Raw genomic sequence first — 13,852 nt, 5'->3', positions numbered from 1 at the left:
TTTTGACAAGACAAACTGAAGAAAGACTTAACGAAAAGAAAGTTGAGGTTGAAATCCAGACTTGACCGTAATTGAAAGAATTCATTAAGTTCAAGGACTTAATTAAATTTCCAATAGGTTTAATTGACTTAATTGAAGTAAAAAATATGTTTGAAAGCCAATTTGGCAAAATTTTGAAGAATTAATTAATTCTATGGACTTAATTATACTTCTAATGGGTTTCGTGGATTCAATCATGGACTCAATTGAAGAAAAAATAAAGTTTGGATGCCTAAATCAGATCAATTCGCAAAGATTGGAAGATTAGGGACACAAGTAAAGTTTTGAAAGGCTAATTTGGTGCCATCAGGGGCTTAATTGAAAGGAATTTAAAGTATGAGATTCAATTGAGGATCACATTGAAGAAATCCAAAAGCAAGAACAACTTTGTAAAAAGCGATGAAATTCGAAGGTCTAATTGAAGAGGGTGAGGGGTGAAATTGCAAGAAATCCAAAATATTAGGGTGATTGGGGGCTTCATTGCAAAGTTCCAATGGTTTAGGGGGCCATTTGAAAAGGACTATAATTCCACTATTCATTGTCCCACGAAGAACCTTAAAATTATTAAGCTTTCATTGGAGCTCAAGACGCAATAATATTATGGATTGTAGTAATGCTCTGTTTTTTTGTTTTCCTTTATGTTTTATCTTCATTTTCTCCTTTTAAATTGGGTTGTTTTAGGATCGAAATTGATGGTGTTTTTAGGATTGAACTTCATTTATACCATATCTAGACTTGCTAAGTCGGGGGAGTTGCAGCCTGGGGCAACTTGGCAGAACTCCATTATTTTCACAGAACCTTCGTGGAGCCATGAAATATATAGAAGCTAAACCCGATAAGTTGAGAACTCCAAAACTTGTTCACAATCTCTTGTATTGTGCTGTAGCATTTTATTACTGGTACGAGTTACAATTAAGGTAAGATAAATGCACAGGTTAAGTTCACATTAAAGAACAAGAGTTACATGATAATATTAACGTAACTAGAGTTTGTATGTTATCTATATTTGTAAACCATTTAATTGGATTATGCTATTATACCAAAACAATGATCTTATTGAGCAATTTTCTAAATGTATCAATCTTTTTCGTACAATCAGTCTTCACGTACATGTAACTCATAATTACTTAATTATGCTTGAATACGTTAGTTGCTATCAAAACCACTCGAACACTCCCTTTTAACAAGAACTAACTTTGTGAAACGGATTTCATCAACTCTTAACATACAAATATTAATCAATGCTATCAAATCAATTAAATGTTTTGAAGTATTTTCGTACCTATAAATTAGACTTGAATGATATTATTCTATTTGCATCCATCAAACTTTTATCCAAGTACAAGAATATATTGCCGTAACAAACATGGGAAGTTTTGGCAAAAACATCTCCTCAACACTGTTTCTTTTTATCGGTATACTTATCATTACACCAGGGTTTGCGATTCGTACCAATGAAGAAAATCCAGAGCTTTCTCAACATTTGGAAGATTGCCACAAGAAGGTGACAAAACGTTGTGCGATAGAAATCTCTAATAGTATATACACCGACAAGACTGCGTCAGAATATTGTTGCCAAAAACATGTAACAACCGGGAAAGCTTGCCATGATGATTTCATAAAACTATTCATTTCAAAAGTGCCAAAGGAGAAAGTAACTTTTGTTGCAGCCAAGGGTGACCAAATTTGGAACCATTGTGCTGCTATAATAGCCTTGGCACCTGTTGCGTAAACCCGTTCTATTCTACGTTGAATTGTACTAGTTTAAATTGTTTGCAATAATAAGTGTCTTTATGGTGGACATGATGCACGATAACATTTAAGTCTTTGGATAACCACCATTTTTTTTTACTATATTTCATTTTCTCATAAAACAACCTAATAGGTTGAGCACTTGTAGGATTTGATATAAATTTTTATGTATTTAAATATGATGTTTTATTTTCATTTTCTCACAAGACAGCCTCATTGGTTGAGCTGAAGACACCATAATATTGTGGATTGTAATCATATTTTTTTTGCTCAAGTTTTATTTTCACGTTATTGCTTTTAAATTGGGTTGTTTTAGGATCAAACTTGATGGTCTGTTTCAGTTGAGTTTTTATAGGGTTCTTGCGGCGTCGAGGAAAAAATCTAACACTCGGTTGATGGTTGATGTCATGACCCAGTTTCGGATGTCCCAAAATTGTTTTACAAAAAAATACATTTTTTTTTTACTAAAAAATCTAAAAAAATCAGAAATTAAAAATCCAAGAATATGTTTGGGAAATGGGGAGATAAGTCTTTAAGCTACAACAGGTCAAAAAGCCAGAAGAATAGTCACAATGCGATATTTTGACAAGACAAACTGAAGAAAGACTTAACGAAAAGAAAGTTGAGGTTGAAATCCAGACTTGACCGTAATTGAAAGAATTCATTAAGTTCAAGGACTTAATTAAATTTCCAATAGGTTTAATTGACTTAATTGAAGTAAAAAATATGTTTGAAAGCCAATTTGGCAAAATTTTGAAGAATTAATTAATTCTATGGACTTAATTATACTTCTAATGGGTTTCGTGGATTCAATCATGGACTCAATTGAAGAAAAAATAAAGTTTGGATGCCTAAATCAGATCAATTCGCAAAGATTGGAAGATTAGGGACACAAGTAAAGTTTTGAAAGGCTAATTTGGTGCCATCAGGGGCTTAATTGAAAGGAATTTAAAGTATGAGATTCAATTGAGGATCACATTGAAGAAATCCAAAAGCAAGAACAACTTTGTAAAAAGCGATGAAATTCGAAGGTCTAATTGAAGAGGGTGAGGGGTGAAATTGCAAGAAATCCAAAATATTAGGGTGATTGGGGGCTTCATTGCAAAGTTCCAATGGTTTAGGGGGCCATTTGAAAAGGACTATAATTCCACTATTCATTGTCCCACGAAGAACCTTAAAATTATTAAGCTTTCATTGGAGCTCAAGACGCAATAATATTATGGATTGTAGTAATGCTCTGTTTTTTTGTTTTCCTTTATGTTTTATCTTCATTTTCTCCTTTTAAATTGGGTTGTTTTAGGATCGAAATTGATGGTGTTTTTAGGATTGAACTTCATTTATACCATATCTAGACTTGCTAAGTCGGGGGAGTTGCAGCCTGGGGCAACTTGGCAGAACTCCATTATTTTCACAGAACCTTCGTGGAGCCATGAAATATATAGAAGCTAAACCCGATAAGTTGAGAACTCCAAAACTTGTTCACAATCTCTTGTATTGTGCTGTAGCATTTTATTACTGGTACGAGTTACAATTAAGGTAAGATAAATGCACAGGTTAAGTTCACATTAAAGAACAAGAGTTACATGATAATATTAACGTAACTAGAGTTTGTATGTTATCTATATTTGTAAACCATTTAATTGGATTATGCTATTATACCAAAACAATGATCTTATTGAGCAATTTTCTAAATGTATCAATCTTTTTCGTACAATCAGTCTTCACGTACATGTAACTCATAATTACTTAATTATGCTTGAATACGTTAGTTGCTATCAAAACCACTCGAACACTCCCTTTTAACAAGAACTAACTTTGTGAAACGGATTTCATCAACTCTTAACATACAAATATTAATCAATGCTATCAAATCAATTAAATGTTTTGAAGTATTTTCGTACCTATAAATTAGACTTGAATGATATTATTCTATTTGCATCCATCAAACTTTTATCCAAGTACAAGAATATATTGCCGTAACAAACATGGGAAGTTTTGGCAAAAACATCTCCTCAACACTGTTTCTTTTTATCGGTATACTTATCATTACACCAGGGTTTGCGATTCGTACCAATGAAGAAAATCCAGAGCTTTCTCAACATTTGGAAGATTGCCACAAGAAGGTGACAAAACGTTGTGCGATAGAAATCTCTAATAGTATATACACCGACAAGACTGCGTCAGAATATTGTTGCCAAAAACATGTAACAACCGGGAAAGCTTGCCATGATGATTTCATAAAACTATTCATTTCAAAAGTGCCAAAGGAGAAAGTAACTTTTGTTGCAGCCAAGGGTGACCAAATTTGGAACCATTGTGCTGCTATAATAGCCTTGGCACCTGTTGCGTAAACCCGTTCTATTCTACGTTGAATTGTACTAGTTTAAATTGTTTGCAATAATAAGTGTCTTTATGGTGGACATGATGCACGATAACATTTAAGTCTTTGGATAACCACCATTTTTTTTTACTATATTTCATTTTCTCATAAAACAACCTAATAGGTTGAGCACTTGTAGGATTTGATATAAATTTTTATGTATTTAAATATGATGTTTTATTTTCATTTTCTCACAAGACAGCCTCATTGGTTGAGCTGAAGACACCATAATATTGTGGATTGTAATCATATTTTTTTTGCTCAAGTTTTATTTTCACGTTATTGCTTTTAAATTGGGTTGTTTTAGGATCAAACTTGATGGTCTGTTTCAGTTGAGTTTTTATAGGGTTCTTGCGGCGTCGAGGAAAAAATCTAACACTCGGTTGATGGTTGATGTCATGACCCAGTTTCGGATGTCCCAAAATTGTTTTACAAAAAAATACATTTTTTTTTTACTAAAAAATCTAAAAAAATCAGAAATTAAAAATCCAAGAATATGTTTGGGAAATGGGGAGATAAGTCTTTAAGCTACAACAGGTCAAAAAGCCAGAAGAATAGTCACAATGCGATATTTTGACAAGACAAACTGAAGAAAGACTTAACGAAAAGAAAGTTGAGGTTGAAATCCAGACTTGACCGTAATTGAAAGAATTCATTAAGTTCAAGGACTTAATTAAATTTCCAATAGGTTTAATTGACTTAATTGAAGTAAAAAATATGTTTGAAAGCCAATTTGGCAAAATTTTGAAGAATTAATTAATTCTATGGACTTAATTATACTTCTAATGGGTTTCGTGGATTCAATCATGGACTCAATTGAAGAAAAAATAAAGTTTGGATGCCTAAATCAGATCAATTCGCAAAGATTGGAAGATTAGGGACACAAGTAAAGTTTTGAAAGGCTAATTTGGTGCCATCAGGGGCTTAATTGAAAGGAATTTAAAGTATGAGATTCAATTGAGGATCACATTGAAGAAATCCAAAAGCAAGAACAACTTTGTAAAAAGCGATGAAATTCGAAGGTCTAATTGAAGAGGGTGAGGGGTGAAATTGCAAGAAATCCAAAATATTAGGGTGATTGGGGGCTTCATTGCAAAGTTCCAATGGTTTAGGGGGCCATTTGAAAAGGACTATAATTCCACTATTCATTGTCCCACGAAGAACCTTAAAATTATTAAGCTTTCATTGGAGCTCAAGACGCAATAATATTATGGATTGTAGTAATGCTCTGTTTTTTTGTTTTCCTTTATGTTTTATCTTCATTTTCTCCTTTTAAATTGGGTTGTTTTAGGATCGAAATTGATGGTGTTTTTAGGATTGAACTTCATTTATACCATATCTAGACTTGCTAAGTCGGGGGAGTTGCAGCCTGGGGCAACTTGGCAGAACTCCATTATTTTCACAGAACCTTCGTGGAGCCATGAAATATATAGAAGCTAAACCCGATAAGTTGAGAACTCCAAAACTTGTTCACAATCTCTTGTATTGTGCTGTAGCATTTTATTACTGGTACGAGTTACAATTAAGGTAAGATAAATGCACAGGTTAAGTTCACATTAAAGAACAAGAGTTACATGATAATATTAACGTAACTAGAGTTTGTATGTTATCTATATTTGTAAACCATTTAATTGGATTATGCTATTATACCAAAACAATGATCTTATTGAGCAATTTTCTAAATGTATCAATCTTTTTCGTACAATCAGTCTTCACGTACATGTAACTCATAATTACTTAATTATGCTTGAATACGTTAGTTGCTATCAAAACCACTCGAACACTCCCTTTTAACAAGAACTAACTTTGTGAAACGGATTTCATCAACTCTTAACATACAAATATTAATCAATGCTATCAAATCAATTAAATGTTTTGAAGTATTTTCGTACCTATAAATTAGACTTGAATGATATTATTCTATTTGCATCCATCAAACTTTTATCCAAGTACAAGAATATATTGCCGTAACAAACATGGGAAGTTTTGGCAAAAACATCTCCTCAACACTGTTTCTTTTTATCGGTATACTTATCATTACACCAGGGTTTGCGATTCGTACCAATGAAGAAAATCCAGAGCTTTCTCAACATTTGGAAGATTGCCACAAGAAGGTGACAAAACGTTGTGCGATAGAAATCTCTAATAGTATATACACCGACAAGACTGCGTCAGAATATTGTTGCCAAAAACATGTAACAACCGGGAAAGCTTGCCATGATGATTTCATAAAACTATTCATTTCAAAAGTGCCAAAGGAGAAAGTAACTTTTGTTGCAGCCAAGGGTGACCAAATTTGGAACCATTGTGCTGCTATAATAGCCTTGGCACCTGTTGCGTAAACCCGTTCTATTCTACGTTGAATTGTACTAGTTTAAATTGTTTGCAATAATAAGTGTCTTTATGGTGGACATGATGCACGATAACATTTAAGTCTTTGGATAACCACCATTTTTTTTTACTATATTTCATTTTCTCATAAAACAACCTAATAGGTTGAGCACTTGTAGGATTTGATATAAATTTTTATGTATTTAAATATGATGTTTTATTTTCATTTTCTCACAAGACAGCCTCATTGGTTGAGCTGAAGACACCATAATATTGTGGATTGTAATCATATTTTTTTTGCTCAAGTTTTATTTTCACGTTATTGCTTTTAAATTGGGTTGTTTTAGGATCAAACTTGATGGTCTGTTTCAGTTGAGTTTTTATAGGGTTCTTGCGGCGTCGAGGAAAAAATCTAACACTCGGTTGATGGTTGATGTCATGACCCAGTTTCGGATGTCCCAAAATTGTTTTACAAAAAAATACATTTTTTTTTTACTAAAAAATCTAAAAAAATCAGAAATTAAAAATCCAAGAATATGTTTGGGAAATGGGGAGATAAGTCTTTAAGCTACAACAGGTCAAAAAGCCAGAAGAATAGTCACAATGCGATATTTTGACAAGACAAACTGAAGAAAGACTTAACGAAAAGAAAGTTGAGGTTGAAATCCAGACTTGACCGTAATTGAAAGAATTCATTAAGTTCAAGGACTTAATTAAATTTCCAATAGGTTTAATTGACTTAATTAAGGACTTAATTGAAGTAAAAAATATGTTTGAAAGCCAATTTGGCAAAATTTTGAAGAATTAATTAATTCTATGGACTTAATTATACTTCTAATGGGTTTCGTGGATTCAATCATGGACTCAATTGAAGAAAAAATAAAGTTTGGATGCCTAAATCAGATCAATTCGCAAAGATTGGAAGATTAGGGACACAAGTAAAGTTTTGAAAGGCTAATTTGGTGCCATCAGGGGCTTAATTGAAAGGAATTTAAAGTATGAGATTCAATTGAGGATCACATTGAAGAAATCCAAAAGCAAGAACAACTTTGTAAAAAGCGATGAAATTCGAAGGTCTAATTGAAGAGGGTGAGGGGTGAATTGATCTGAATGGAATACATGTACCAACAACACATTAGTATTAGCTAATAAACACATGTGCTAAATAAAATAGGGGTGAGGAAGAATATGTTTATAGGTTTTAGGAGATTAAGTCCTTAATGAATGCCTTATACCCTTCACTACCTGATTCCTAATATTTTTCTAGTTTTATCAGTGGATTTAGTGAAAATATCAAGGCAATGCTCAAAATATGTAGGCTAACAACATTAATGCAAACATTTGAATAAGTCAAGTGGTAGAAGGAATAAAATAATGTGATAGTAAAGAAAAGCTTGTTCAATATAATAACTGCTCACTCATATAGCATGGATTGAGAACCAGGTCAACCACCACCAAAGACTTTTAACCATTTTAAAAAAGAATTGCCTCCTAGCCCAAGGCAAAACCCTAAAACATTTGATGAGTAGAGAAGGAGGTTGGAGCAATGTTGGAGAAGTGTGCACTTAGGCATCGATATACCATGAAAAAAATACATATGATAGAAGAAGTGAAAGAGGTCAGGAAAGAATTCCTGAATGTGAAAGAAGACAATATGATGAGTTTGAAAGAGTTAAGTTTAGTCCAATAGCTATTTTTAACAATATGGTTATGAAAAAAGGTAACATAAACTTTACAATGGGGTTAATCCATTGATGTGATTTTTATAAAGATGATTCAACATGGGAAAATTTAGAAGAGTTAGCCATCTAATTTTTAAATTTAACTAGTGATTCTTAATGATAATCTTAAAAGGAAAGGTATTGTTACACGCAGAAGAATCAACATGGCATAATCAATAAGTTAGCTTAGAGGAGAAACATTTATAGCTTGAAGGTTTATCAGTTGAATACAAGTAACAACATTAGCATTAATATTAGCTAATAAAAGCATGTGCTAAATAATAATACCTATGTAGGATTAAGTTAGTTGTTAGTTACAAAATTTAATGAAGTAGCTGTATAGTTAGTTGGAATTGTTAGTTTGTTAGTTACATGGATAGTTAAACTAGTATATATTACAATTGTGTTGGAAAATTAATTTGGAATTGTTAGTTAGTTAGTTACATGGATAGTTAAAGTACTATATAACAATTGTGTTGGAAAAGTGGCAAGAGAAAAAAATTACAATTGATGCAAAATTTTATTTTCTCTTGTTCTTTTTAATACTTTTCAATCTTAATCTCAATCTCAATCTCATTCTCATTCTTATTCTCTTTATCTATTATTCTTATTCTTCTTTCTCTCTTTCTGAAAGTATCTTTTTCTTTCTTTTTGGTCAAAGGGCACCTTCACACTATTTTCACCACCATATTGAATTCCCTCACATAATTTCTCCTATCGGCCTCATTGTTGTTTCTCTAACAATCTATTATTCTAGTATTCAAACTTTGATAGAGACAGGCGCTAAAAAGAATAGAATTAATTGGGAGAGTTTAAAACCTTTTTATTTAATTATTTTTGTTGTTGTAATTTTCTTTTATATTGATTTATAAAAAGAAAAAACAAAAAAAATCGAAAGAAAAAAAGTCAGAAGAGAGAGAGAGAGGAGAAAAAAAACAAAAAAAAAATGTGAGAGAAAAAAGTGATAATCGCAAAGGAGATCATTCGTACCTATATAAACAATAGCATGTGTGCTCCAAGTGGTCTATCATCATTGTACAACACATTGGTCGGTAAATAACTTAACTTTTTGACTTGTTGAATTTTACCTTTCAGTTTTTCACTTGTCATTTAAGATTTTAATTAATATTACTTCTGTACCTGAAAGAAATATATCACCTTAAATTTATATGTATTATTTTTTTCTAAATAACCTCCTTTTATTTTATTGATTTATAGCATTTAGTCCTCTTTATTCATTGCAAAGCTTGGCAAGAAAAGTGGAATGTTGTGATATTATGTTTGGTTTATCTTTTACACTTAAAAGATCTAGTATTGTATGCTTATAATTATCCTGATATATTCTATTAATGATTAATCTACATAATAAAAAAAATTGGATTTAATTTTTTTTTGTATTATGATTTTACTTGCAAGAATTCTTTAGGATCTCAATTTCATCTCTAAGTTAGTGTTGCATCCATTTATGTTCTGATAATCTAGTAACCCAAATGATTTCTGCACCCAGTTCGATAGAAGCCAATCCATGTAGTCTCACCTTAGCTCCTTCAAAAAGTCCCTTCTCTAAATTAAGGAGAGTGATTTTTTATGTCTAGGGAGGATCACTAAATTGAAGAAGGTTGTCCCTTTTCTAAAATATAATTTGCTGAGATGGAGGAAATTTAAACCCAGAAATGTCTAGAAATGTCAAAGGGAGAGAGAAGTCGCTAACTGAGTCGGGTGAGTTGGAGGCTGGGGCAGCTTGGAAGAGCTCCAGTATTTTCACAGAACCTTAGGAAGCCATGAAATATATAGAAGCTAGACGCGATCAATTGAGAACTTCAAAACTTGTTCACAATCTCTTGTATTGAGCTGTAGGATTTTATTACTAGTATAAGTTACAGTTAAGGTAAGATAAATACATAGGTTAAGTTCACATTAAAAAAAGAGAGTTACATAATACTTTTAATGTAACTAAAGTTTGTATATTATCTATATTTGTAAACCATTTAATTGGATTATTCTATTATACTAAAACAATGAACTAATTGAGCAATTTTCTAAATTTATTGATTTTTTTCTTACAATTAGTCTTGATGTAATTGTAACTCATACTTAATTATGCTTGAATATATTTCTATCAAAACCACTTGAACACTCTTTCTTAACAAGAACTAACTTCCTGAGACAGATTTCATCAACTCTTAACATACAAATATTAATCAATGCTATCAAATCAATTAAATGTTTTTTTTACTTATAAATTTGACTTGCATGATATTATTTTATTTGCATCCATCAAATTTTTATCCAAGTACAAGAATATATTGTTGTAACAAACATGGGAAGTTTTGGCAAAAACATCTCCTCAACACTGTTTCTTTTTATCGGTATACTTATCATTACACAAGGGTTTGCGAGTCATACCAATGAAGAAAATCCATAGCTTTCTCAACATTTGAAAGAGTGCCACACAAAGGTGACAAAACATTATGCAATAGAAATCTCTAATAGCATATACACCAACAATACTCCGTCAGAATATTGTTGCCAAAAACATGTAACAACCGGGAAAGCTTGCCATGATGATTTCATAAAACTATTCATTTCAAAAATGCCTAAGGAAAAAGTAACTTTTGTTATAGCTAAGGGTGACCAAATTTGGAACCATTGTGCTGCTATTATAGCCTTGGCGCCTGTTGCTTCAACCCTTTCTATCCTACCTTGAATCGTACTAGTATAAGTTGTATTCAATAATAAGTGTCTTTATGATGCACGATAACATTGAAGTCTTTGAATAACCATTTTGTTATTTTTTTTTTACTATATTTTATTTTCTCATAAGACAACCAACAACTGAAAATTCTAAAATTTGATATAAATATTTATGTATACATAATTGAAGCAATGAAACTACAAGCATTAAGAACGAACTAATAAACCCCATGATCCCTTAAATTTCTTTTATACACTTTAAGAACCAAACATGCTAATATAATAAAAATCATCAAACTTCATACACAATCATTTATATTTAAAAACAAGCATGTTTATTTGATAAATATTCAAATTTATTTATTTTTAACAAATAACTCAAAACATTCCTTTATAACATTTAAAGAACTAATATAACATAGTAGAAATAAAAACAAGAAGATAAAAATGAGTTTTATGAGATTTGTTTTTTACGTATTTAATAACAGAGATGTCATATGATTTCTTTTATTTAGAAAAAAACTATATAAGTAGCCTAAAATTATCTCATTTGTTTAATTGTTTTTTACGAAGGTGATAATTATTGAATGCAAATTATTAATTATATCTTCTATAGGTTTTATAATTACTTGGGTTAGAAAGCAAGCAAACAAATTGTTAATTAATAATGATACTTATGCTCATATAATGGATAAAAAAATATTATGAATAAACTTAAAGTTCTTGAGCTTTCGTCGGAGCTCAAGACACAATAATATGAATTGTAATAATACTTTGTTTTTTTTGCTCAAGTTTTTTTCATTTTATTTCTTTTAAATTGGGTTGTTTTAGGATTGATCTTGATGGTTTGTATTAGTTGGGTTTATATAGGGTGCTTGCAGTGTTAAGGAAAAAAAATGACACTATCGATGCTTGATTTGGAAAAAAGATTATTGATTTTTATTTAATAATTGAAGCTTTTGGGATCAAAATTGTCACGACCCGAATCCCGAGTATATGATTGGCAACACAGGACTGGTGTTGTAAGGATACCCACCTATATTAAGTCTCAAAACTTACATATCAAAATAAATTATATAAAGATTTTGCAGCGTTTTAATATTTTTCATAATATTATATTCTTCAAAACCAATAAAATCAAATAACTCTTCAAAAATTCTCATCATTGGATAAAGCAAAACAAATAATCCATAATATTTATTACATTGTCAAAAACCAAACTCAATTAAAACCCAAAGATTACCGCTGTGGGAGGATGAATTGCCACAGGTTGGTGCCTCTCTCATCAGCTAGATATACAAAATACTATGTGCACATAGACTAACTACTCTTCGTTAGCATGAAATTTTTGAAAAGTCCTATATCAAGACATAATAGATATTCACATAATTATCAAAGCAAACAAATATCATATCAAATAAAATTTAATTTAACAGAATGTGAGTGTAAAGTCAAGAATAGATGAGTACTCAAAAAATAAAGTAACACATATAAATATTCAAGAAATTAACTAGTTGTACTCATCATATAATCAACAAACATAATTATTTATACTCCAGGCATATTAAAGATTATTCCACTCACAAAAAAAAACAAAACCAAAAGGCAAACAGATACATAAAACACTAAAAAACAACTCAAAGCAAAATAACATAAAAGATTAAAAATATAAACTTAGAGACCAAATTGTAATTATAAAAACAAAGTAATTCACCCAACCAATTAACCGCCTCTACAGGGTCAACTGGTTGACCGAATTGACCAACCGGTTGATCACTACACAAACCAAATGGTTAGTCGAGTTAGACCAATTGGTCGACCGACAACAACAAGTAAATTGGTCGACTGGTTGAAATCCTGACCTCTTAGTCCTCAATCTGCAGAATCAAAAAACAGACGAGTTCTTCTAAAACCCATCATTCTAGTAATCAAATTAGTTCATTTTAAGCCAAATAACACCCTAATATTTCCTAGATCATGAAATCATAAAAATCATAACAAAACCTTAATATCTTGTCTAATCATTCCATAAATAAAGCATAATAAAAAATAACAAAGAGAGAAACACTTGTTTCTTCAATAATTCTTGAATTAAACTAAAGCTTAAAAACCAAAATCCCTTTGTGTTTTTAAAGAGGAGGTCATGACAAGAAGGAAAGAAAAGAGAGAGGAAAATAAATTTCTCTTGCAACCTTTTCTTTAAATACTAAGGTTAGTTTTGTTGAGTTTGGGCTGACTTAGGCTTGAGTTTGGGTTTTACAAGAATTGAACTGAAATGAATGTTCATACCTTTATTTTGACAAATCATGGACTAAATTGAATGAAATGGGTGGTGGGGACACTGAATTCTAGACACGTCACACACAAGTGTATGATCATTGATGATGAAGGATAACCCAATCATTGTTCATTGGTTAAGAGATTGGGCTTTAACTTGTGTTTTTAGGTTCAAATTATTTGAACTTTTAGTTGCGTTTTGTTATTAGATGTGATATTATTTTGATTTTGGGCTTCAATTTAGCTTTAGTGAGCCTCTGGCTAAATAGTTGGTTGTTTAAAGGTTTATCAAGTTTTTTTTTATTGTTGTCAATTATGATGATTTGATAAAAGGTTATAGACTTTTGATTTGTCAACCTTCAATTTTTCTCTATTCTTCACCTTCTTTTCTTCCAATTCTTGACTTTTTATTTCTCCTTTCTTACTTCTCTTATATATCTCTAGGTTTTTAATTCCTCTCATAATTTGCCAAAAACACCCTTAGGTCTAGGTTGGGCTTTGCCTATTGGGCCCGATGCCCAAGCCCTCACAAAGGTTGGGCTCAAGCCCAGCCTACCCATATTTGGTTGGGCTGACAGATGGCCCAACAAGCCCTATCTTATATGTGTGGGCTAGACCAACCCCTCCATACAGGTTGGGCTGAAACCAAGGTCCACCT

Source organism: Populus trichocarpa, chromosome 4 (assembly GCF_000002775.5).
Source record: "Populus trichocarpa isolate Nisqually-1 chromosome 4, P.trichocarpa_v4.1, whole genome shotgun sequence".
NCBI lineage: Eukaryota > Viridiplantae > Streptophyta > Magnoliopsida > Malpighiales > Salicaceae > Populus > Populus trichocarpa.
The sequence above is the reverse complement of the archived record's forward strand: the minus strand, read 5'-3'. Positions refer to the sequence as shown.